We start from the raw sequence: 25,987 nt of genomic DNA, 5'->3' as shown, positions 1-25,987 counted from the left end.
TGACTTGCCCATTGGCTTGCGGATTATATGGGGTTGTCTTGTTATGCTTGATGTTCCACAACTCTATCAAACCTTTGATCACCTTATTCAGGAAATGAGTTCCGCGGTCCGACACTAATTCTTTCGGCGGACCAAACCGGCATATTATCTGCTCTAAAAGGAAACTAGCAGTTTCTTTAGCATCATCTTTCCTTGTTGCCCGTGCTTCTGACCACTTTGTGAAGTAGTCAGTTGCTACAATGATATACCGCTTTTGCGTAGTCGATGACGGAGTAATAGGACCCACAAAGTCTATTCCCCACTTCTCAAATGGAAGTATCGCCATAATAGGGGTGAGTGGTCGTTTCCTATTCTCTCGACTATCATGCCGTTGGCAAATATCGCATCTCTTAACATACGCAAACGCATCCTGGAAGATGGCAGGCCACCAATAACCTGCTCTTAAAGCCTTTTGTGCTGTGAGTCGTCCAGCAAAATGGCCACCGCAAGCAGAATCATGGCACTCTTCCAAAATGAATGGCACCTCGTCAGGCATCACACATCGGCGATAGATGTCATCAACCCCTTGCCGATATAATGTACCTGCGATCAAGGCAAACTTTAACGCTTGCTGCTTAATTTTCCTTTTCTCAGCCTTAGATAGTTCGGATCCCGCCTCCCCCGTTGGTAAATAATGCGTTATTGCAGCATACCAGGAGGGAATAGATGCCGTATCTATTTTAAATATCATCTCTATGTCACTACCTTCAGCCACAGATTCTTTCGGCTCCCCAAAGTCCACTAGACATTCCACGATGCCTTGCAACCTTGGTGGCTTACTCTTGATTTCATAATCAAATTCTTGCAAAGTGATCAACCACTTCGCTAAACGATCAGGCGGCTGTAACTTATTCATCAATAGTCGAAGTCCCTCCGCCTTCGTATAAAGTACGACTTTCTCATAGAGAATGTAATGCCTGAATTTCTTGGTCCCAAAGACCATCGCTAGACACAGCTTCTCTATGTAGGTGTAATTGATTTCGGATACCCCCAGCTTCCGACTAGCAAAAGCAATCGGGTGGTACCACTTCTCTTCCCAAATTTGGGCTAAACAGCAGCTGATACTATACATGGTGGCTGCTGAGAATATATAGAACACCTCACCTCTTTTAGGTGCTTTTAAAACGGGCGCTCTTGCTAGCTCTTGTTTCACATCCTCGAATGCTACCTTACAAGGGTCACCCCACACAAACGAACAGCTAAAGGACAATAAATTTGTAAGAGGCAACGTTCTTTCTGCTAAGGCGTTAATGAATCTACGGTAGTAACCAACCGAAGACAGAAAGCTATGAACTTCTTTCGGAGTGCGTGGTGGACCCATGGCAACTATAACTTTCACCTTCTCGGGGTCTGTCGCAATTCCTACCGAACTGACCACATGGCCCAGCAATAGCCCATAAGGTACTCCAAAAGCACACTTCCGTGGGTTTAGGGCGATGCAAAATTGTCTACAGCGCTCAAAGCATTTTCTCAAAATGATCAACTGCCTTTCCCTCACGGTGGCGGCCCCTAAGTCATCAATAAACACCCTCAACTCTTCAGGGGATATGTCACCGAACGTCTTATCGGCTGTTCGTTGCCACGAACCAGGCGCATTGCATAAACCAAAGGCCATCACATGGTAAGCAAAAGTACCAAATACAGTGATAAAAGTTGTTTTCAACTTGTCCTCTTCTGCAATTGCCATTTGGTTGTATCCTGCAAAGCAATCCATAAACGAATATATCTCCCTACCCGCTAATTGATCCAAAATCTGGTCAATAAATGGCAATGGGTAGTAGTCCTTAACTGTCTGCTTATTTAGCTCCCTAAAGTCTACACATAAACGGATCTGATTATTCTTCTTCTTTCTAATCACAACTGGCGAACACCATTCCGTGTGTTGCACAGGAAAAATCAAACCCGCTTTTCGAAGCTTCTGTAACTCTTCAAACAACCCGTCCGTCAGTTCGAAAGGCATACGCCTTACTTTCTGTCGGACAGGACGACTGCCCTCTTTCAACGGAATTGTATGAACAGCAAGACTAGGAGGAATGCCTCTCAACTCATCATAACTCCAGGCAAAGATATCACGGAATTCCTGGATCAAGGCCACATAGTCCTCCCTTTCTGTTGTACTGAGCATGGACCCTAATTTGATTGGCCGCGAATCATCAAGCGTACCAAGGTCTAGCTCGATAACATCTGCATCCCTTATACGATCTTGGGCCTCTATCGGCTCGTTCAAAGTGATCTGATAGATGTCCTCTGTGGTGGATCCCTCTTTGGACTCATCACTCGAGGATGTCTCACTGGCAGATAAATCTTCTAATGTCTCCAATTCTGTAGAAGATAGAGGAGCTCTCTCACTCTGCGGGGACTCAGGATAAGCATCAACCACCACACGCTGGGCACCTCTGCCGAATATCAATCGACCGGCGGGTATATCTACTTGGCAATCCGCTTGCAAGATCCAAGGTCGTCCAAGTAATACTTGGTAACTTGGACGGCGAATCACCCTAAAGTCCAACAGGCATTCTACATTTGCAACAGTGACATGGACCTTAGTAATGCAGCCTTCCGGCTGTCTCAAACTATCATCTGCCATTCTGAGAATTGTGGAAGTATCTTTCTGAATCGCAAGACCCAACCTTTCCATCAGTTCAGAACTCATAATGTTAACAGATGATCCTGTGTCGACAATGGCATAATCTACTAATATCCCATCGACATAGGCTGCAACCCTTGGGCAATGCTTCTCAGCATGCTCGAACCAGTCATCACCAACTCGCGCAATACCCAAAGGTTCTACAATATACCCGGTACGTAGGATCTTTCTAAATTCCTTACGCACTCCTGGGGAAAGTTTAATAAGTTGTAAGAGGTTCACATCCGGCTTGACTTCGCAAAGAGAGCTTGCCAAATCGAATTCATGATAGTTCGATAGAGCTCGCTTTTCACGCCAAACCATCCGCTCTTTAGGTCGCTGAACTGGCTTTATTGCCTCTTTCTTAACTTTCACCTTCTTCTTTGGTGGTTCCTTATCGGCTTTACTCTCTACGGGCTTTAAAGGTCCCCCTTCTAGGGCAGGATCCAAAACTTGCGTTCCTTTGTCGCCTTGTTTAGGGTTTCCGTCGACAGGCTTATCCTTGTCGGCTTCTCTACCCTTTTGACCTCTTGTAAGAACAGCTCGTAAATTAGAGGTTTCAGCATCATTAACGCGTACAGCCTCAATCAAACTAACCCCACTACCACTTGGTAGCTCTTCCACTGTAGTCTTTGGTCGTTGAAGTATTTGTTTAGGCCCATTTTCTGGCTGGGAGTCATTTCCTTGGCCACGATGATTGACAGGCCCTGGTTGCCGACTTCCTCGCTGGAGGGAACTGATCTTACTCCAGCAAGTAGCTGCTAAATGGCCGGATTTTCCACAAATGTCGCACTTAATATTTGGGCAATTTCTTGGATAGTGCTGCCCGCCACACCATTTGCAACTAAACCTCGACGGTGCACCCTCCTCTGGGTATCTGCTTCCTATCAAATTTTGTTGTTTTTTAAGGAAGTTGACATCAACGGCTATTTGTCGATACTGCTCCGTAATCATGTCGGTATAATGCTTCATCATGTCCTTAACCTCGCCAAGAACATTGGAAGAACTCGACTCATAGCCTTGGTCATTACCATGTCGCTCCATCGGCCTAACAATTCGATTAGGCACTGGTTGTTGAGCCACAGGCATGGTATTAGAATTGACCGCCTGGCCTCCACCATTTGGAGCCATTTGACTGCCCGTAGGCATCGACATGCTAGGGGGAGCTGGTAATAAAGGCACATTCTGCATCATGTTCCCTCTCCCATTAGGGTTAGCCATCGCTATCCCTTGGCCACTACTGCCATTGGCTATTGCCATATTGTTTCCCAATACTAAACCCATGTTCGAATTGCCTCTAGAAGCATAGGCTGCTTGTAGTCGGGATTCCACCTCTTGTGCTCGTGTAATGGTAGTGTCTATATCCCCCAAGGGGACACTACTCAACTGCAATTGGATATTGAAGTCCAACCCATGTAGGAAATATTGCAATTAGGCAGCTGCGGGGATAGGAATAGAGGTGTCCAACTTACGGAAAACCTCTTTTATCTTCTTCGCATAAGCACGAATATCCTCGTGTGGTTCTTGGCGGGTCACGTTGAGTACACGCAACCAATATTGCCCACCCCTTTCAGGGGCAAACTCCCTTCGAAAAGCTCCATAAAATGCATCAATGTTCAATATAGTTCCGGCTTCTAAACCATGATACCATATACCGGCTCTTCCTTTGAGAGTCATGTTGAAGAACATCATTAAATGTCCTTCCTCTTGAATGCGACAGTTAAACATCAGCTTTTGAAACTCCCTAATGTGGAGTTCCGCATCTTCCTCAACTAACCCATTAAAAATGGGTAGTGGGTAACCTAGAGCCGGCAAATCCGTCGTTCCTGCTGGAATTGCAATAGGCTGCGCCATGACACGGATTGGATTTGCACTAGGAATAAAGACCGGTGGGGTTACACCTCCCGTACTTGACGTGGAATGGCTTATAGAAGGAAGGGGAGCACTAGAGCTTCCACCTTCTCCTAACTTACTGCTTGGGGTCCTAAGACCACTAGATCCACTCCCTCGTAAGGGTTCAGCACCGCTACGCTTAGGGGAATATCTCCTAAAAATTTCAGCACGTCGCCTAGCTCTTTCGTCTCTTTCTTGCTTTTGGATTTCTGCTAGACGATGCTTATCAATAAATAACGGATCAATCTCAGTATCCTTTGGCATAAACTACTAGTTGGTCCTTAAACAACCAGGATTCAAGAACCGCCACTTTTAAGCAACTCCCGGCAGACGCACCACTGATGGACCTAAAAACGGGCCGGCACTGGCTCATGCACTAGCCGGACCTCGCACAAGACAACCCCTCGGCCTCGCGGCCAGGAGCGTCTATCAAAATCTCTGCCTTCCTACACATTGCGTTTGTAATACGTTGTAGTCCAACTGATCCTAACCCAATATTACTCCTCAGAGGGAGTCCCTTTCACATAGCCAAAAGGCTCGAATCACATACACATGGGGTTCCTCCTACGGCTGAATGCCGTCAACCCTCTACGACTCTCCTACACCTTGGGGATTGGCCCCTCGATGCGTCGCTCAACATTTAGACACATCGCACAAACGTCGCTCAAGGTACCAAATAAACGTGTCCAGGAATGTACCATTGTCCTTACTTGATTTCCCCTTTAGGATCCCACGACTAGCCTACAGCATGGGTATCTCACTGCCTCTCAACGTAGGTCATGTCCTCATAAACCAATTGCAATGCATGTCCAGGAGCTAATCACTGATACTCTTAAATTCGTTTCATGCTCCATGCATTTGGTGAATGTCTAGTGCTCAAACATTTAGCAAAACAGTATCGTGCACAAGTGCAAAACATTCTTTTAATGGTTTCCAACTACCGTTCGTGCTTCGTTGCATGGGCTTAGCACCGAGGTGATCCTCGTGCTACTAAGCTCTTGATCTTAATTATCATCCGTCCTAAATGCTATGCATAGAAATCAGCAACTTTCCCATCATTTCACACGGCATTTAGACATATTTCAACTTCTCTACCCTTCCCCGTTTAAATAGTGCATCGTTGGATAGGTGCATAGGGTATTTTGACATCATTTTATGTATAGAAAGCGGAAAAAACCACACTAGAACAAGAAGGCGGGGTTGAACTGAGGCAAATCCTCATGCTTCAGTCCCCACAAACATTCACAAACATTGCTCTTATTTATCCCTATTTTCCGGAACCCAAAATGCATTTTTCCCCTATTTTTCATGGTTTTTCCCTATTTTCCCTTATTTTCCTGCATTATTTAATTACTGAAAATTCAAAACAGGTTATGGGCTGTGGCCCTTAGTTCCTTCTTGCAGAAAAATGAGAATTTAGTTGATGTTCCTATCCATCTTTCCATTTTTATGCCAAAAACCCTCATTTTCCCTTGTTTTTTTCATATTTTACGTGTTTTAACATATTATTTTGAACCACAAAATGCATATTTTTCTGATTTTTTGATCATGACCAGCAAGAACTCATAGAAAACAGTATCATGAACAATTATTATCCCACATGAACAACATTTCATCCATCAAAAGCCATAAAAAACTCAAATTTCCTTTGAAAATTTTAAATTACCGCTTATTTGCGTGTTTCGGGTTTTGTGTCCATGGCTGTAGATTTGGAAAACAGCAGCACTTCATGTCCAGCAACATTACAAATCACCATTCTCAGCCCGTCTAGCAATCCGATCCATGCCGGACAAGCCTCCATCACTCTTTCTTCTTCCTTCTTCCTCCCACATGAACTTGCCTTTAGAAGAGAGAGAGGGAGGAGAGAGAAAGACTAGAATCAGAGATTTCCAAAGAGGGCATCATTCGACGGGCGAAGGGCGGCGAAAGAGTCAGGATACAGAGGGTAGGCAAGGGCCATTGTCAAATGGGGGGGTTGTGTACAGGCTGAAGATTGCCTCCTCCTCTCTCTAGCGCATTTTTCGGCGCAGTCTGATGGCGCCTTCTTCTCCCTCATCCCACGTTTTTTTTCATGCATCTCTTGTCAATTGGCATAAAATGTTGGGCTCCCAAGAGTCACTTACTCATTTGGGCCAAATTTTGTCCACCTCTTCGTATCTTGACCGGTTTCTTGGCCATTTCCCCGTTTGGACTCGGAATCGAGCTCTGAAAAATCCTGGGCGTCCGTCTTAGCATCCCGCATTGGCCAGTAGCTTGTGTCAACCCGCACGACTGTCTGAAAAATTATGAAAAATCAACAAGTGTCGCTCGGGCGCCTTTAAAGCACTTTGGCGCTTAAAATCGTCCTAGATCGAGCCGCCGCCTTTGACAGTGAATATTTTTCCCTCGATCTTCATAATTTTTAGCTATTTTTAAGCACTTCCCGTCACCTAAATTCCGCTCTCACATCCCCCTGACCCTCAAGCACTCCCTCCCTCTGGCCCAAGTCTGGAGTGTCAACCTCGTCTGCTCGAAGCTGAAGCATCTGATCACGCCGAAGTAGATCTAATAGATCTAATAGAGCGGTCTGACGATGTCCGAGACAGCTCCTAGTCCATCATATCTCTGAATCTCACCATCTGATCTAGAGACATGAGCGTGAAGATATCCTGCAACTCCTCATCGCTCATTCCTCGACTCACCCTGATGATGTAAGTATCCAAATCACCTGTACAAACAAAAAATGGTTAGCATAATCAATTTAAATCATACAAAGCACGGTAATATAAATCCTTAAAAAATGATCTCACTTAAAATACATATCCTATGTACCCTTATAAGCGATTAGTCAACGAATTGAGTAAGTGGATGCCCCAAGTATGAAGTATCCTATGGTCACATGTCAATCTCATGACATAACTCCACATACACTGGAAGGTCGATCAACATGTCACCACAAAAGGATGAGTCCACCTCGCTCTCAAAGAATTCTTGGACTCCTGTATTTCCATTATTGTTAGCCGATGCTGGCTCCTCTACATGCTCCAAGCTTTTGGTGGCCTCCACCCCTTGCAATATCGACCCCTCTATTTGCATATTGTCCTCATCTATGCTCGGAACATCGCTTTGATCATATAGTCTCGCACTTCGGGGAGCTGAAGGTATAACATATCACCATCAAGGTTGTCTGGGGTTTGGATAGAAGATTACATGTCACAAATACGTACAAGAGAGATTAAACTATTGTGACATATACCATGTCGTAATACAATTAACAAATAAATGAGTTCATGCACCTGTTCACAATGGGCCGGCAACACAAGGTGTTTCGCAAATTCGTTCATTTTTTTTCGGAATCTATTTCGACAAATCCAGGTGGACCTCGTCGAACTATTGCTCCAGCTTCTTCAAGTACCACTTTGAACCACTGCACACCGAATAGTGTCATGAAGAAGCTACGGTAATCCACCGCAACAATACTTTGCAAGTTCCCAAAATACTCCATCCCATCTATAACCGTATTTGGATCCGTTGCTCGTCATTGGCTCTCCTGCTCAAACCTTGCCATGATACCACAGTCCATTGTGGAGCGCATTTTATCAATACGCTCCACGTGGAAATACCATCCGCGTGAACACGCTGCACTATATATTTTGTACTGTACATTGAAATACTCAAGTTAGTTGTCACATATAAAATATAGATATGACAAATCCTAAACATGTCATCACCTTTGGACTATATCCCCTCGAGAATTTCCACTCTTCAATTGAGACCTCCGTCCCTTCGCGAGACGTTGCGGTCAAAGCTCCATGCAACCATCGCGTCGACATGAACCGTTGTCAAAGGATTTTGAAAGCAAAGTCGCAACTTCTGAAGTCCTTGTTAAATTTCAGGATAGAAAATCAGGCAAGAGAATGAAGTCAAAATTTGTATGACTACAATTGAAGAGTGTGAAGCAAGAAGTTCCGGATTATTTCATGTTCACCATTAAGTAAGAATGCCATAACTGATGGGATGAAGTCTCTAAAAAAAACCTGATCATATTCACATATATTTGACTCTATTGGGTCATTGGCAGCATTTGTACCAACAGGATTACCACAATAAATGACAATTTGCAGCTCTCAAAAAATCCCAAGCTTCCTCTTCAAGTGATGTTCCTGTGATTAGGTTCCTAGATTTACCATTTACACGTGTTGAAGAAGCTGTCTTGATATAGCTACTATATATTTAGTCCCAAAATTAAAAAAAAGTAGGTGTAATAACATTGCTGTACATCAGAACAGTGAGAAACCGCAATAATATCCTTATCTTATTGCAATCTCCTGAATTCAATGCCTCTTGAAGTTGGTCATGCACTTGTTTCACAATGCTGGAAACAAAGTCTGAATCTTCAGTATTCAATAGGCGAACCAATGTTCCATAAAAGAGACTTTTATGTGGAAGCTCTTCTGCACATTGCAGTAAAATTTGCAAAATGTCACTTTCTGAACCTTATAGCTCTCTGTAAATATAACCATAGCAAGTTTCTATCTGGTCTTCTGCGTGGTGGTCACTGTCACCAGCTCAACGCCTACTTCTCAAACGAGTCGCCCCGTAAAATCAGACGACAATCCTCCCCTTCATATCAGAATTTTCTTCTTCTGCCTGTCGCTCGCACTAAAGCAAGGTCGGTCGAATCAACGACTAGAACAAGAATAATAGGCACATTCCCTGAGCGATCAGTTGAATCAACGACCAGAACAAGAATAATAGGCACAATGAATGAAGATCATGGTGTTATCTATGCTGGCAACAAACAACGGGAGATGGAGATCGGATGCTTCCTGCAGTAGAATTATTCAAGCTCCTATTATGGAGAGAGAAGTACAATCACTAAGCAATTACTTTGCCCAAATTCGGCATGCTGAAGAGAACCGTGGTCCTTCTAAACCACTCCGGTACACAGCGTTATATTGAGATTAGGCACATAGCATTCCAGCAGAGCTGGAAAAAAAAAATTCATTTCTTTTCCGTTGTACTCGTTATTCAAATTCGTGACCTTCAGCCGCAGAGTACTGTTCCTCTTCTTCCCATATCGACATCCCCTGCACATTCGCCTCTGACATCGTCTTTCCTCCTTCCACCTCAGTGTAATTCCTCTCCTTCAAGCAACAGAGTACCTTCGATGTTGAAAAGCACGAATTGTCGAGGATCACCGAAATTCCCTGCTTTCCATAATGTCATAAACAATCATTTTCCCAATTTCGTATGCTTTTTTCCCTCCTTCTGATGATCAGCGAGCCGGTTATTTCCGAATTTCCCCATTCGGCGTCTCTCTCAGTCCTCCTTTCTCATCGATTGATCAGTAAGAACAAAAGTATTATCTGGACATGTCGATCTGCGCGGGCGTGTGAGAGGAGCAATCTGAGCCGAGTCGCTCCCTCCAGAAGCCTGTGTATTGAATTTTTCTTTCGTTTTTCGCTATGGCCCGATCTCTTGAGGAGCCGAGTCGCTCCTCCTTTCGCCTTCTGATTTTTCCCCAAATTCGTGAAAACACAATCACTCCCCCTCTTCCTTTCAGCCGCCGAGTATCATCCCCTTTTTGAGCAGCAGAGTACCCTCCATCTTCCTCCTCTGTCCATCCTCCCTGATCTTCTTTCCTTTTCCCCCCCCGTAGTTGTCTCCTTTCGAGCCCTTCTCTCATTAGCCACAGAGTACCCTCTATGTTTCCTTCCTCCCCCTAATTTTCCCCTCTCTCCGAACTCCTCGTAGATCTCCCAATGCTCTGTTCCTCCTTCCTTTTTCCCAGATTAGCTTCCCCTTCTTTTTCTGTCCCATACGCCTCCTTTTCCCTCCCTCTTTAGCTCTTTTGAAAATCCCCTCTTTAGCCTCCTTCATTCGTGTTTTCTTTTCCCCTTTTGTTTCACCTCAAATTAGCTTCCCTCCAGAATCAGAAAAGCACCAAGGAAAAGTAGCCCCAAAGTAGCCACGGGTTGTAATGCCAAAGAACCTCAATCGAAAGTATTCCCACTCGGAAGAAAACATCCCATGACCATGAAAGAGACATTTGAATCGAAACTGCCTTCAAATCTAGTCGTTCAGGTGTTGCAAGCACAATTTTAGCATCACATGTGTGTGTAAGCATATTGAATGCATGCCAAAGGTTAACTTTAAGAGTTTACAGACTTTTCTGATCTGTAAAGTCCACTCAGCTGAGTACACGAGCAATAGTGCTAATGGATTTTGGCAAGTAGTGGTTCCATGCTCAAGGACAACACATGAGCCTCATGTTCATCTGAAAATTCACTGGTCTTCTTAAACTCCCTTGTCGATACCATTTGCATCTTCAACATAAGAAAACAACTTGTGAAACTTGGAAAAACCATACACATTGCAGATCTAGAACCCATTCTCCTTTTAATTTGTTTATACCAAATATCAGATTCAATCCCAAACAGCGCTTGTCTCTTCTGTAAAATTAGCAAAGCACAACGTCTACGTCAAAGTATGTACAAAGTAACAAATCTCATGCACAACTTTTGGGTGGTTTTCACACCTCGAATGTGCAGCAATACGACATCCACCCCCTCTAATCCTGCGCATCCTCCGGATGGGCCAACTACCCATGATCATTATCATCAAGATCCACAAACAGATCAATCTCTTCGTTATGCATTTCCGGTAGATCAACAAGATTATCTGTCATATCATCTGTCTCTTCCATTGGAGTTTCTTGTCGTTGCTCTTCTCTTGAAAATTCTTCGAAAGCATAATCCTCATCATCTCTTTTCTTGAAAATCTTGATTCTTTTTCCAGCAATAGGCAAGCACTGTTCCATCCAATTCTGTCAGCTCATATGTTGCATTATCAAAAACATGTCTGACTATGCATGGCCCAAACCATCTTTTCACCATCTTCCGAAGTGCAATATGCTGATTTTCAAGGCTACTATCAAAGACCAATACCCAATCTCCCTCTTCTATTGCTCTAGGCCGCAAGCGATGCCTGCTGTCAAACCTGTCCTTGTTCCTTAGTCTAGCAACTTTCAACCTGTCAATCGCTAGTTGAATATCCTCTGGTCTCCTCTCCAACTGTCGAATCCGAAGAGCTAAGAGCTCCTCTCTCGTCAAATCCTCCTGCCAAGGTAAAACTGACCAAGTCAAAGCACAAGTCTCAATCGGCATAACAGGTTTCTGACCATACATCAACTCTGCAGGCATATATCCTGTGGTAACACTATGAGTCGTACGATCAGCCCACAAAGCAAATGGTAGAAGTCTCGACCATTCTCCAATCCGTCCTCTGCATGCTTTGGCTAATGCTTTCACTATTGGCGGATGCCCTCTTTCACTCTTTCCGTTTCCCTCTGGATTGTATGCTGTGGTTAGAGCCAATTTGATTCCTAGCTGAGAGAAAAACTCCCTAGCTTCATCTGCATCCAATTCACCACGATCCGCAGTGATCTTACCCACACAACCATACCTGCAGAAAATTTCCTCCAATAAGAACTCACACACTGCACTAGTGGTCTTCGTTCTCAAAGATCTGCCCTCAACATGATTGGTAAGATCCTCTCTAGCCAAAACAATGTACCTCATCTGCCATAGACCCATAGGCATGGTAACCAAATCAACTACCCACTTATAATGAATGCATAGCGGATAGGTCGGATGAAGCTCATCTCGATGACGCACTACTGAATACATCTAGCAGTCTCTGCAAGTCTCAACAAAGTGAGAAACATCTCTATACATGCCTTTCCACCAATATTTCTCCTTGATTTTCTCATAAGTAGCCCATACTCCTCTATGACCAGCCCAAGGACTCTCATGAAACTCCCTCATCACCTGTAACTGTGTTTCTCTATCGCAGACAACCCGCAAAGGTAATCCGCCTCTTTTCTTCGGATGCTTCCAAAGAAATCCGTCCTTGAGAAAATAACCATAAGCTTTCCTTCTGATCTTCTTGAACTCTTCATCCGTCCATTCATCTCTTTTGTTTAGTGTACTAAGGTACCTGCCAATCTGCAACCAATCTCCAATAGAAAGTTCTTCTATGAAAGCCACAATATCATAGACATGACAAACATGATCAACCATAGTAGCTGAAATTTCTGCATCATCCTCTTCTGCAAGTAGAGTCTCCTCATTATCATATCTGGCTCTAGACAACATATCTGCCACTGGATTATCCTTCCCTGCTATGTGTTTAAATTCCGGATTTAATGACTTGATGTATGCAATCCATCTCAACATAGCTATATCCGGAGTAGAGCAACTGGTAATCATACCAATCAATGGCAAGCAATCTGTCTCTACCACAACTGAAGCTCCAATAAAGTACTCCTTGTCACATTTGAGAGCCGTGACAATCCCCAATAACTCCCTCTTGATTTGCGGATATCTCCTCTGTCTCTCGTTTAGGACTTTCGCCCCAAACCGAATAGCATACCTATTTCCATTTGCATCATCTTGACCCACAGCCCAACCTATGCCAATTGGACTAGTGTCAACTGTCAATACAATAGGCCTATCACAATTATAATCCGCTTTCCTGAGAGTAGGAGCATTCTGCAATAACTTCTTCAATTTCCGCATGGCTCTAGTGTGGCTCTCATCCCAATAAAATTTCTGCCCCTTTCGAAGCAGCTGATACAAACAATCTGCTATGTGTGCAAAATGAGGTATCCAAATCATATAAAATACACAAGCATCAATGAATCTCCGTACCTCTAAAGTGGTAGAACAATACTCCGCAATCTTGCCTATAGCATTCACCTTATCAGGTGAGGGTTTCCTGCCATAATATCCACACATATGTCCAACAATGACAACCTCATTCACTCCAAAAACAGATTTTTGCCCTGAAAGTGTCAAGTTCACTTCTTCTAACCTGGCCAAAATCTTCTCACATGCTGAAATATGATCAGCCACAAAGTATCTGCATCCCTGCTCATTTAGGCTCTCATTCTTCTCTTCTTCTGCACACCCCTTAATAGGCACATCATCCAAGAAAGGCATAGTAAGCTGAGGTATGTAATCACGAAGGACCTTATGCATGGCATTCATCATATGCGCAATAGAATTAGTGGCACCTTAGGCAAGGTACACATCCTGACAAGCCCAATAGGAGTTCTCATGGTGGTTATGTCCCTGCTTTCCAAAGCCAGCTGAAACTGATCATATCCTGAATAAAATCACCCAAAGAATAGATGGCACGTCCAGCAAATGCCTCTGCAAACTCATCCACAACTGGACCTATACCAACATTCCTGATAGTAACTCTGTTCACTGGCTGCATGTCCTGAATAAATCGGAGAGTACCATTTTTCTTTGGAACTGTAAACCACCTGTTTGAGTATGGTGCAGATGAAGGCTTAAGGATTCCCATCCTGATTTTCTCATTCAATAAATCAATCAGCTTTGGCAAGTGTGCCTTAAGCACTGGAATAGGTCGGAGATTCCATGGGATATAGGGAATAGTAAAAATGACCATAAGAGCAACAATATCAGGATTCACACATCCAATCTCATGTGGCAAAAAAGCAAATCCCCTTCCATGACGCTCAAGCATATCCTGAAAGCATTGCTTCTCTATGGGTAGCAAGAAATCACCATTTCCAATTTTCAATTCAGCAAGAGTTTCTGCTGAAAATTTATGACCAATATACTCCGGATTCCTCAAAATTTGCTGTTTAGCAGCCCTCTCTATTTACTGATCACTGTCAGGTGGAAGCGGTACAGCAACCGGTTTCACCTTCTTATCCACAGTTTTGTATTTTGTGTCAACCCTGGCTTCATTATGCTCTTCTGCATTACATAAACCTTGCTGTAAATCAGCAATTCTACACTCCAATGGATGAATATTCTCAGCCTTCTGCTCTATGGACTGCATAGAAACAGCCCCAAACTCTAAATGCTGAAATATTTCAGCAATAAACTCTGTTGGCTAAAAATTTTCAGCCCTCTGTCTCTCTGAAAGCTGATCATAACCAGCTGGAAACTCTGTTTCCTGAATTTCTTCAACACTCAACACTCTTTGCTGAGTTTCCTCAGCCTCTGACTCAATCTGTGACACAAAATCTGCAATTTCATGAAACATGTCCAAGGATTGCACTAATACATTACCATGACAATTCAGCATATCAGTTTTCAGCATATCTCCCATCTCTGTCATCGTATCTGCACAAATCACACTGTCATACATCCCATCTATGTGCTCATCATCCTCCAAAATTCCTGCATTTTTCAAATTTTTCTCCTTCCTGCATATATACTGCCTGGCAGCTCTAGACAACCTAGAAGTCTTCTGATAACTCATCGAATTGTTTGCTGAAATCCCAACAAACCCGGAGGAGAAAACACCGCTGCCAGGAGGCGAGAACTCCAATCTCCTCTGCTCTGTACCACCGTCGTCTCGCGAAACGGCGGTACCTAATGAAAACCCGAATCCCTCACAGTGGGTAAGGGTGCATCTCTGAGAGTATCCCTGTTTCTAACATGGTTCACACATACAGTCATAAACTGAACTGCTCTCATACCATCTTTATTGCGAATCCGTGCATAAGCAGATCCATCATCCATGACCTTTGTTTCCATGCGCATCTCTGTAATGAATGGCTGACCAAGAATTATGGGATAAGAGCATGAATCCTGCACAAAGAAATGAAAATCCTCCTCTACATCACCAATAGAAACCCTGACACTAGGACAAGCAGCATATAAATCACCTGCAGTGTTATTGGCGGCTCTCATACACCACCCATGCTCTACATCCATAGGCCATCTGTTACTCTCATAAACTCCACGAACTATGAGATTAATCTCTGAACCATGATCCACCAATGCAACATAAGGCACCTGTTTCTCTCCAATCTTTACCATCGTCTCTGTAGTTGCCCTAGCCCAATGGCTCCGCGAAAAGTGACTACGCGGTATCATAATAGGCTCATCAATTTCAGCATAATGCATAGGCTGAACCCTCTTCTCTACTTGTGGAAAAACAGAAGCATTATCAACCATAACCTCATCCTCATCCTCATCCAACTCCCCAATCAAAACTCCCTGTGTATCCGTGGTAGACAATGCATGCCTTTTCCTCTTCAGGACCTCCTGAAACTGATCCTGAAACTCTCTTTTCGAGATGCCCAAAATCTCAGAAATAGTGAAAGTCACCTCACTACCAAGTATCTTATCATTAAAGATTTTCTTCATGTCTGTAGATGTCTCAATATCGGACATCAATCTGAATCCTGGCTGCTTTCTCTCTCTAGGGTCTTGCCTCTTTTCTCTCTTTTGAGCATCCTCCATCTGTCGATCTGGCCCTGGTCTTGAAGAGGTCCTGCAGTAGGTGGAGTAACAAACTCACCCCCTCTAGTCTTCTTAGCTGCACTTGGATTTTCTTCATCCCTCTTACGCTTCTCCTCAACAAATACATCTGCACCATGAGATTTAGCCAAATAAGCATAAATAGAATACCTGTCAACAGGCGAGTCCCAACCTGTCTCTGATCTGATGCTAGAGCCTGCACTAGTCAAAACAGTTTGCTGAATTTTCCCCTTGTTTGCAGTCTCCATAGCATAAGTCCATAGCGCTGACTAAGTCTCTCATCCCTTCTCAATCTGTACTCCATATGCAGAAGCATCACCTCTAGCTGTCACATAAGAAGTACGCGTAGCCATGTCCTCCACTAACTTCTTCATTCCACCTTTACCAAAGTTGGTAGCAAGTGGAGCTCCAGTCTCAGTCAACCAAATCTTACCATCTTGCCCCCAATATACCAAATTCTGCCTCCTTGCATCCTGGAAAGAGTCACAATCCCTGCAATGCTGATGCTCCGTACTATCACACCAAATACATCTCCGATCTCTCCTAGGTGCACTAGGAGCACTCCTAGGTGCAGTAGGAGCACTAGAAGAAGTAGTAGGCACAGTTGAAGCAAACTACTCCTTCAACTTTCCCACTAACTCCGCTTTGACTGACTCAAGTGTCAAATCTGTGATGCCTTTAATTATGTCATCAAGAGAAGTAGGCACCGATGGAGCGGATGGTTTTGGAGCAGAAGGTGTAGGCATCGGTCGTGGAACAGGAGGAATAGGTGGAGTAGAAACAGTAGGCACTGGCATAGGCCAAGAAACTGGCTGAGGAGGAGAAGAAATAACAGGGATAGAAGTAGGCATAGGAGCAGATGATGGTGTAGGTGTCATGGAACCATTCTGTAGGCGAGTCTTCCATATCCTCCTCTTGGTCAAAGTCGAGACTGCATCCTGAGCATCCTGCCAATCAGTTTTAAGACCCATAGGCTTCGTGCGATCTTCAAGAAGCTCACCCAATTCTTCTTGAAGAGCAGGATCTGCAGCTTGCAAGAAAAGCTCAACTTTTTCAACATCCAATGCTCTTTGTTCAATGGCATCAAGCTGACTATACCTTTCCTCAACTTCTCGAATCAACTCCGAAGCAGCGAGACCTTTGTTTGGCATGTAGACCCACTCTCGGAATGACCGCCGAGTAGCCATACCAAAGTCCTCAAGGAAGTATTCTTCTTTCAAGGCCTTCTTAAAATCTTGCCAATGTGTATTTTGAATAAAAAGATCATACACTTTTGTCCTCAAAGCAGGTGTGACAAGACGAAGGAAGTACTTACTCATAAGTCCAGCAGGAACTCCAAAAAACCCCATCTTGATCTCATATGTCTTCAAATATGCTGAAACATTACGCCCGTCAAATAGCTTCTTCTCACTCTCAACTGCTTCAATAGCCTTAGTCGCGCTGTTTGCATTCTCCTGCTCCGAATAGAGTTGCCTTTGCTGAGACAACTGCTATTGATGCAATTGTTGTTGCTGCTGCATATACAATTGTGTTTGCTGATTTTGGAGCTGCATATACATGGACATATTCTGCAAAATCTGTTTTAGATCCTCCGTTGAAGTACTTGACGCAGCAGTCATTGATGGAGCTGAAGTAGAAGCAGCTGGAGTTGTAGAGGAAGCTGAAATAGAGGCTGAAGTATCTCCCATCCTGAAATTTCTACGACGCTTTCACGTCGGGTTCACCAAAGATGTCAAAGGATTTTGAAAGCAAAGTCGCAACTTCTGAAGTCCTTGTTAAATTTCAGGATAGAAAATCAGGCAAGAGAATGAAGTCAAAATTTGTATGACTACAATTGAAGAGTGTGAAGTAAGAAGTTCCAGATTATTTCATGTTCACCATTAAGTAAGAATGCCATAACTGATGGGATGAAGTCTCTAAAAAAACCTGATCATATTCACATATATTTGACTCTATTGGGTCATTGGCAGCATTTGTACCAACAGGATTACCACAATAAATGACAATTTGCAGCTCTCAAAAAATCCCAAGCTTCCTCTTCAAGTGATGTTCCTGTGATTAGGTTCCTAGATTTACCATTTACACGTGTTGAAGAAGCTGTCTTGATATAGCTACTATATATTTAGTCCCAAAATAAAAAAAAAGTAGGTGTAATAACATTGCTGTACATCAGAACAGTGAGAAACCGCAATAATATCCTTATCTTATTGCAATCTCCTGAATTCAATGCCTCTTGAAGTTGGTCATGCACTTGTTTCACAATGCTGGAAACAAAGTCTGAATCTTCAGTATTCAATAGGCGAACCAATGTTCCATAAAAGAGACTTTTATGTGGAAGCTCTTCTGCACATTGCAGTAAAATTTGCAAAATGTCACTTTCTGAACCTTATAGCTCTCTGTAAATATAACCATAGCAAGTTTCTATCTGGTCTTCTGCGTGGTGGTCACTGTCACCAGCTCAACGCCTACTTCTCAAACGAGTCACCCCGTAAAATCAGACGACAATCCTCCCCTTCATATCAGAATTTTCTTCTTCTGCCTGTCGCTCGCACTAAAGCAAGGTCGATCGAATCAACGACCAGAACAAGAATAATAGGCACATTCCCTGAGCGGTCAGTTGAATCAACGACCAGAACAAGAATAATAGGCACAATGAATGAAGATCATGGTGTTATCTATGCTGGCAACAAACAACGGGAGATGGAGATCGGATGCTTCCTGCAGTAGAATTATTCAAGCTCCTATTATGGAGAGAGAAGTACAATCACTAAGCAATTACTTTGCCCAAATTCGGCATGCTGAAGAGAACCGTGGTCCTTCTAAACCACTCCGGTACACAGCGTTATATTGAGATTAGGCACATAGCATTCCAGCAGAGCTGGAAAAAAAAAATTCCTTTCTTTTCCCTTGTACTCGTTATTCAAATTCGTGACCTTCAGCCGCAGAGTACTGTTCCTCTTCTTCCCATATCGACGTTCCCTGCACATTTGCCTCTGACATCGTCTTTCCTCCTTCCACCTCAGTGTAATTCCTCTCCTTCAAGCAGCAGAGTACCTTCGATGTTGAAAAGCACAAATTGTCGAGGATCACTGAAATTCCCTGCTTTCCATAATGTCATAAACAATCATTTCCCCAATTTTGTATGCTTTTGTCCCTCCTTCTGATGATCAGCGAGCCGGTTATTTCCGAATTTCCCCATTCGGCGTCTCTCTCAGTCCTCCTTTCTCGTCGATTGATCAGTAAGAACAAAAGTATTACTTGGACATGTCGATCTGCGCGGGCGTGTGAGAGGAGCGATGTGAGAGGAGCAATCTGACCGAGTCGCTCCCTCCAGAAGCCTGTGTATTGAATTTTTCTTTCGTTTTTCGCTATGGCCCGATCTCTTGAGGAGCCGAGTCGCTCCTCCTTTCGCCTTCTGATTTTTCCCCAAATTCCTGAAAACACAATCACTCCCCCTCTTCCTTTCAGCCGCCGAGTATCATCCCCTTTTTGAGCAGCAGAGTACCCTCCATCTTCCTCCTCTGTCCATCCTCCCTGATCTTCTTTCCTTTTCCCCCCCCCCGTAGTTGTCTCCTTTCGAGCCCTTCTCTCATTAGCCACAGAGTACCCTCTATGTTTCCTTCCTCCCCCTAATTTTCCCCTCTCTCCGAACTCCTCGTAGATCTCCCAATGCTCTGTTCCTCCTTCCTTTTTCCCAGATTAGCTTCCCCTTCTTTTTCTGTCCCATACGCCTCCTTTTCCCTCCCTCTTTAGCTCTTTTGAAAATCCCCTCTTTAGCCTCCTTCATTCGTGTTTTCTTTTCCCCTTTTGTTTCACCTCAAATTAGCTTCCCTCCAGAATCAGAAAAGCACCAAGGAAAAGTAGCCCCAAAGTAGCCACGGGCTGTAATGCCAAAGAACCTCAATCGAAAGTGTTCCCACTCGGAAGAAAACATCCCATGACCATGAAAGAGACATTTGAATCGAAACTGCCTTCAAATCTAGTCGTTCAGGTGTTGCAAGCACAATTTTAGCATCACATGTGTGTGTAAGCATATTGAATGCATGCCAAAGGTTAACTTTAAGAGTTTACAGACTTTTCTGATCTGTAAAGTCCACTCAGCTGAGTACACGAGCAATAGTGCTAATGGATTTTGGCAAGTAGTGGTTCCATGCTCAAGGACAACACATGAGCCTCATGTTCATCTGAAAATTCACTGGTCTTCTTAAACTCCCTTATCGATACCATTTGCATCTTCAGCATAAGCAAACAACTTGTGAAACTTGGAAAAACCATACACATTGCAGATCTAGAACCCATTCTCCTTCTAATTTGTTTATACCAAATATCAGATTCAATCCCAAACAGTGCTTGTCTCTTCTGTAAAATTAGCAAAGCACAACGTCTACGTCAAAGTATGTACAAAGTAACAAATCTCATGCACAACTTTTGGGTGGTTTTCACACCTCGAATGCGTAGCAATACGACACCGTGGCATCTCCTCCATGTCCTCGGGATATCGAATCGGTCGATGGCGCTACGTCGAAATTCAGATTGCGCTTCCTCTCGATCTTGCCTAGCGATCTGGTACCTGACGAGCCACGTCTCCATAGAGGCATGGTACAGCATACAAAGAGATTCACCTTCTCCTCCATTGCAGCATCCATTCTTTTTTTCTACCCCATTTCCAACCACCACATCTCCGGTCAGTCTATCATCGTCCTTTAGAGACCATAGCATTTTGTTGTTTGGATCCATCGTTGGTAGCCATTGTGAAATATGCAGTAGCGTCTCAGACACCAACCAGCCTTCAGCCATGCTACCTTCTTGCCGAGCTCGTTGTTGCACAAAGCCTTTCAGGGTTTTCATGAAGCGCTCCAAGAAGAACATCCAGCGCGTATGGACATGCCAACAATCTCCACTTCATCTACAAGATGCACAAGAAGGTGAATTTGTATCATGAGCATGTTGGTAGGCAAGTATTTCTCAAAGAGACAGACTCGTCTCCATTGCTCCCCGCCTCACCCGTTCAATAGAGAACGTCCTAATCTCCTTCTGTGAGATCCATTGCACTAAAGTCGACAACCTGTAAATGACCCTGTGTATTTCTAGAGTAAGGTATCCTGCGATCCCGCTCGGTAGTACAAACTTCCACAAATGAGAAAGCATTATGAACAATGGCTACACTCCAAATAGTAAAATGCGCACGCTAATTACAATCCATTCGTAGTATAAACCTGACATATCTGATGCTAATCATGGGATTTTAGCCATCATACCCATCGGAGTGCGGATAGACTTGACTATTTGCTTCACAATGCAATCTTCTTTAGTGGATAAAACCCGAGCGCGAGGTATCTGCATGAGACCATCAGCACTCGACTGCGGCCAAAGCACCTTCATCTTGCCTAGCTCCTTTAAATCCATTCATTCCCCTATACTGTCTCTCTTTCCTGTGATCTGCTCCCATAGCAAGCTGCCCACATTCTTGAAAATATGCATGGGATCCAACAAGTGGTTGATCTATAAGTGGATCCAATATGGCAACTTGTAGAAAACTGAGAACCGTTGCATTCCATTTGGATGTGACTCCGCGTGGACCATTTTCAGCTCGTACCAGCTTGCGGCATTCATATGTGTTGGAGGTCATCCAAGAAAACCTTCCCTGAGTTCATGACCCTCTGGCAAGAAAGCGGTGTGTCCTTGATATACCATCTTCTTCATGGTTCATGACCTTCGGGAGTCTAACTGCGGCCCACACAATGGACATGCATGATAATGTGAGGTAACCAAACCTGTTCCAACACCTCTATCTAGTGAATACAAACTTGAACGAGATAAAATATAGATATTACCAACGAGAACGGAAGCCTATTTACTTGAGCACTCTCCGAATCCCAGAATGTCATGCATCGTCCACATGAGAATGGCGCGAATATTGGCAGACCGTCGACCATCGCGCTTACTCATATCATACATGATGGTGACCCCCTCCTTCCACAAAATCTTAAGCTCATCGACTAATGGACGAAGATACACGTCCATATTTTTGACTTTGTAGCGGCTGGGGATGAGTAAGCTAAGGATGAGATGTCCTTTCTTCGTAGAAAGCCATGGAGGGATATTGTAGTTGACAAGGACCATAGGCCACACACTTTAAGAAGTTGAGTGCAGACCGAATGGGTTCATGCCATCCATTGCAAGACCGAGCCAAGATTCCTTGGCTCTCGGGCAAATCCTAGGAAGGTAGAGTTAATGTGACTCCATACGCGTGAATCCGCTGCTGCTGATATTCGTTGAACTCCATCTGTGGAGACTGGAGGGAAAAAGCTTGGATTTAGAGGACAGTTCAAATAGTAGCTCAGATTATGAAACATCTGACATCGAGGTTGCAGAGATAAATGCATGCACAGAGTTTATTCTATGACTATACTATCCAAGGTTGTAAGCGCACGTTTTAGACAATCTTCATCATATAGTACTGATCAGCAAACAACTTGCAGAGTGTTCCTCTATGAAATAGCAAGAGTCTAGTCTTCAGCATACAGATTATCTTGGTGCTTCTGATACAATACTGATCAATGGACAACTTGTATAGTATCTCTCTCTGAAATAGCAAGAAGGAACGTGAAGGACTTTAGTTTTTGAGCAGCTAGTTTATAAATCAGATTTTTTTTTAAAATGAAGCTGAAGCTGTTGATGTTGAACAGGATTGTAATCAAACGGGTGAAGTGTAGCTAGTATTACATACATTCAGGTCTATTTGCCACATTCAAGAGACCAAAAGGCTTGAACAAGTTGATTATAGGGCCATTATCCGAAATTGAGGTGACCTTCTTTCAAATTGAATTGTGATCTTGCTTGATTGATCTTCTATTCTGAAATTAGTCAAGGTCCTCTGTGGTCGCGACTTTGCTTTCGAAAACCCTTCGACAGCGCTGGAGGGACTCATCATCTTTGAGGCATTCTTTAATTGCCACTCACAAAGAGGGCAACTCTAGCTCAACAGGGAAGATGGCTTCTGTGCCATACACCAACTGGAAAGGAGTTTGTCTTGTAGCAGCCTTGTAAGAGGTTTTGTATGCCCCAAGGGCCTCTATAAGTCGATTATCCCAATCGTGGCGATGTGCGGCAATCGTCCTTGTCAGGATCGAGTAGAGGATGCGATTGGTGACTTCAACTTGGCCATTGGCTCTAGGGTAATAAGGAGTGCACTTGCAATGGAGAATCTTATACAGCTCTGTCAACTCCCACTAGCTCAAGTACTTCCATATCCTCAGGTGCACCGTTTGCAACCAAGACCCATGAGCATTCAATCCACAAATGCCAACATAGAGACACAAAAGCAAGTACTTTATCTACAACAAAAGATGTAAGAAAAACGACAAGGAATATGTAGAATGATATACGAAGAACATCAAGAAAAGAGTCCAACAACACCAAAGAGATAACTTGGAGGCTAACATAGAAACAATAGTTAATCGCATGGACAAGGCTAGGAATTTTGAGCAAGCCACCATCCATAAGAAAAATGCAACCGTGCCATGGTACAATAACCTATATGGACACCCAATAAGATGTAAAATGCATTATTTTTTAAAGAGAATAAACCTCATTTAGCATACCAAAAGAAATACATATGTTCAAAATCATGATCAATGACTTGAACTATATATATGTATATATACTCTCCTTTCAACATCCTCCATGTATTTAAACGACACAAAAACTTATATACAAATGTACTTCACTTCAAAACACGTCAAATGTCTAAAGACCATTAGAGAAAAAGATACATAAAATACATGCAAGAACTGGATATACAACTTCTTACTCCTTTAAAGCTGCAACTGTCAACCTAGTTATATAGGTTTTGTTCTTCTAGTACATGTTGTCAAAGCTTAAGGCTTTTTCGATGTTAAAGATTTCCATTACGCTTTTAAGCGTTAATTTTTTTAAAATCTCTTAAAATCCTAAAGGCCTTTTTCTTTTTTTCCAATGTAGGCTACAATCTCTTTTCTCATTCATGTTGAGATTCGTCTAATGCCCCCTGCCTTATCTTGCAATCTTACCTTTAAGCAGCCTACCTTTGCCCTTTCTGTCTAGAAGTGCTTTCCTATCCTTGTCTAGTTTCAAGTTAGTGATTACCACTTTGGACAAATGAATACCAATGTTGACCATGGCTTCATTTACTTTCTCCCGTGTAATGCGCTCCGCATGAATGTTCCACTTGTGCTCGTAAACTTGGATGACCTTTCCCTCTCTTCTTTTAAAGTCCCCTCTTACAACCTTAACCTCATCATCCTTCCTCATAGGTCCTGAGAAAACATTGACCATTGTACTTGTTACATAAGGTATATGATAGTGGAGCACTCATCAAAATGTGGAATTACACTTGAACGTGCAATAAAGTGAGCTTTCTTGGACTTGTGCATGGAATTGCTTACTCTTGGATTGAACTTCATGGTGACTAGTCATGTGCTTCACGCTCCAAGAGTCTATCGATGTTGCCTTAGTGATAAATCTCCTCATCAACTTCTCCCTTGTAGCATGAGCTACTCTACTCCTCCGCAAAGTAGCTCTCCTATAGAATACGGGCTACCACCTCCATTCCAATGAAACTGTTTGGCCACTTCTTCTCTTCCCACCAAACCGCCATGGGATTCCCCTTTATATCCAATGTTCTTTATCAATATCCTCCAACAACTGCATTATTCAAAAAATAAATAAGCCAAAGTTGACCTATAATATACCTGCTACCTCTCCTCACACAACATCCATTCTTTCAGCCTTCTAAAGCATAATTCCTATTTAAGGTCATTGCCTCTGATATTGATGTTGAAGAAGTGTAGCAACTCCTTGCATCCAAAGAAGAAAACTCCATATTGCTAACCTTTGAAGTCCCATGTTACAGTCATCAACATTGCAAAGTATTGATGATCCACTCTTCTAGTAGGCATTATATTCTTCCTTTTTTGTGCAATAATGAACTAACCAAGCCCTTGTCATGTATCAACACTTCACTTGTAGGATAATTTGGTTAAACGAAACGATTCCATGCCATGCAATCATACAAGCAATGCTACACATAAAAAGATGGATGCACTAGAAACTATAGTGCCTAGCCTATCAACATGTCCCTGTGTATCATACAAAATGCAAACACGAATTTCTTTACAATCCTTAACATCACCTCTCATCACTCAGCAAAGAAGAAATGTTTGTACTCTACTCCACCCTCCCAAATCTCATATTCTCTCAAAAAATTAATGGTCGTCATGATGTTGACCAAGAAAAAAACCCATCTCACAACTGAAGGCATCCTTCACAAACCTAAAAACTCACTCAATCACTTTTTTCACTCAACTAGGGTTTCCTATTTAGGTGATAAATATTCCAACTCTTATGTGTGCAAAAAACTATGCGTGCTCAATGAACGTGTTGTCTCAAGTATACATGCATATAAGATTTACTACATATTGCTACACCAGGTATCATGTTGTGCTAGTGCTCAATGATAGTGTAAAACATGCATCAACCCAATCCATGGCAAGGAAATAATTGATAAAATCAAGATACGATGGTGGGTGAAAATGAGCGATCGGGGACATGATGCTACGTGGAGTCAAGTGAGGTAACACATGCAAATATCATTTTTTTGCCTTTCTAACACATCCGTAGCGGGAGTCGGATTGATAGATGAAAATACCAAGTGGTACCGTGCATGTTTGACATGTGGTTGTGATATTTCATTTTTGAGCCTTCTCAAACTCAAGAAGAACATGGTGTCCCAACTTGAGATTTTAACTTACAACGATGCTTATCAGCTTCGTGCTTATGCTTCTCTTGTGTCCTTTAGATAGTAGCTTTTACTTGAGTAAAAGCTGTATCAATGTCTCTAAAAAACTCATCTACTGCAAAGATCTTATCCTTCGTAAGAAGAATGGGTGGTAAATGAGGCTTACCATAGATGATCTCAAAGGGTGCCTTACCAGTACTAGAGTGCACTGTGTTATTGTATGCAAACTCTATTAAAGGCAAATACTTTTCCCATTCTCTTTGATTATCATAGACATAGGATTTCAAAAGGTCCAGAACAATAGAATTAGCACCTTCACTTTGCCCATCCATTTGAGGATGATAAGAGGATGAAAACTTT

The sequence above is a fragment of the Lygodium microphyllum genome, chromosome 20, assembly GCF_053477565.2.
Source record: "Lygodium microphyllum isolate KBCC chromosome 20, Lygodium_microphyllum_v1.1.10, whole genome shotgun sequence".
NCBI classification, from domain to species: Eukaryota; Viridiplantae; Streptophyta; class Polypodiopsida; order Schizaeales; family Lygodiaceae; genus Lygodium; species Lygodium microphyllum.
The sequence above is the reverse complement of the archived record's forward strand: the minus strand, read 5'-3'. Positions refer to the sequence as shown.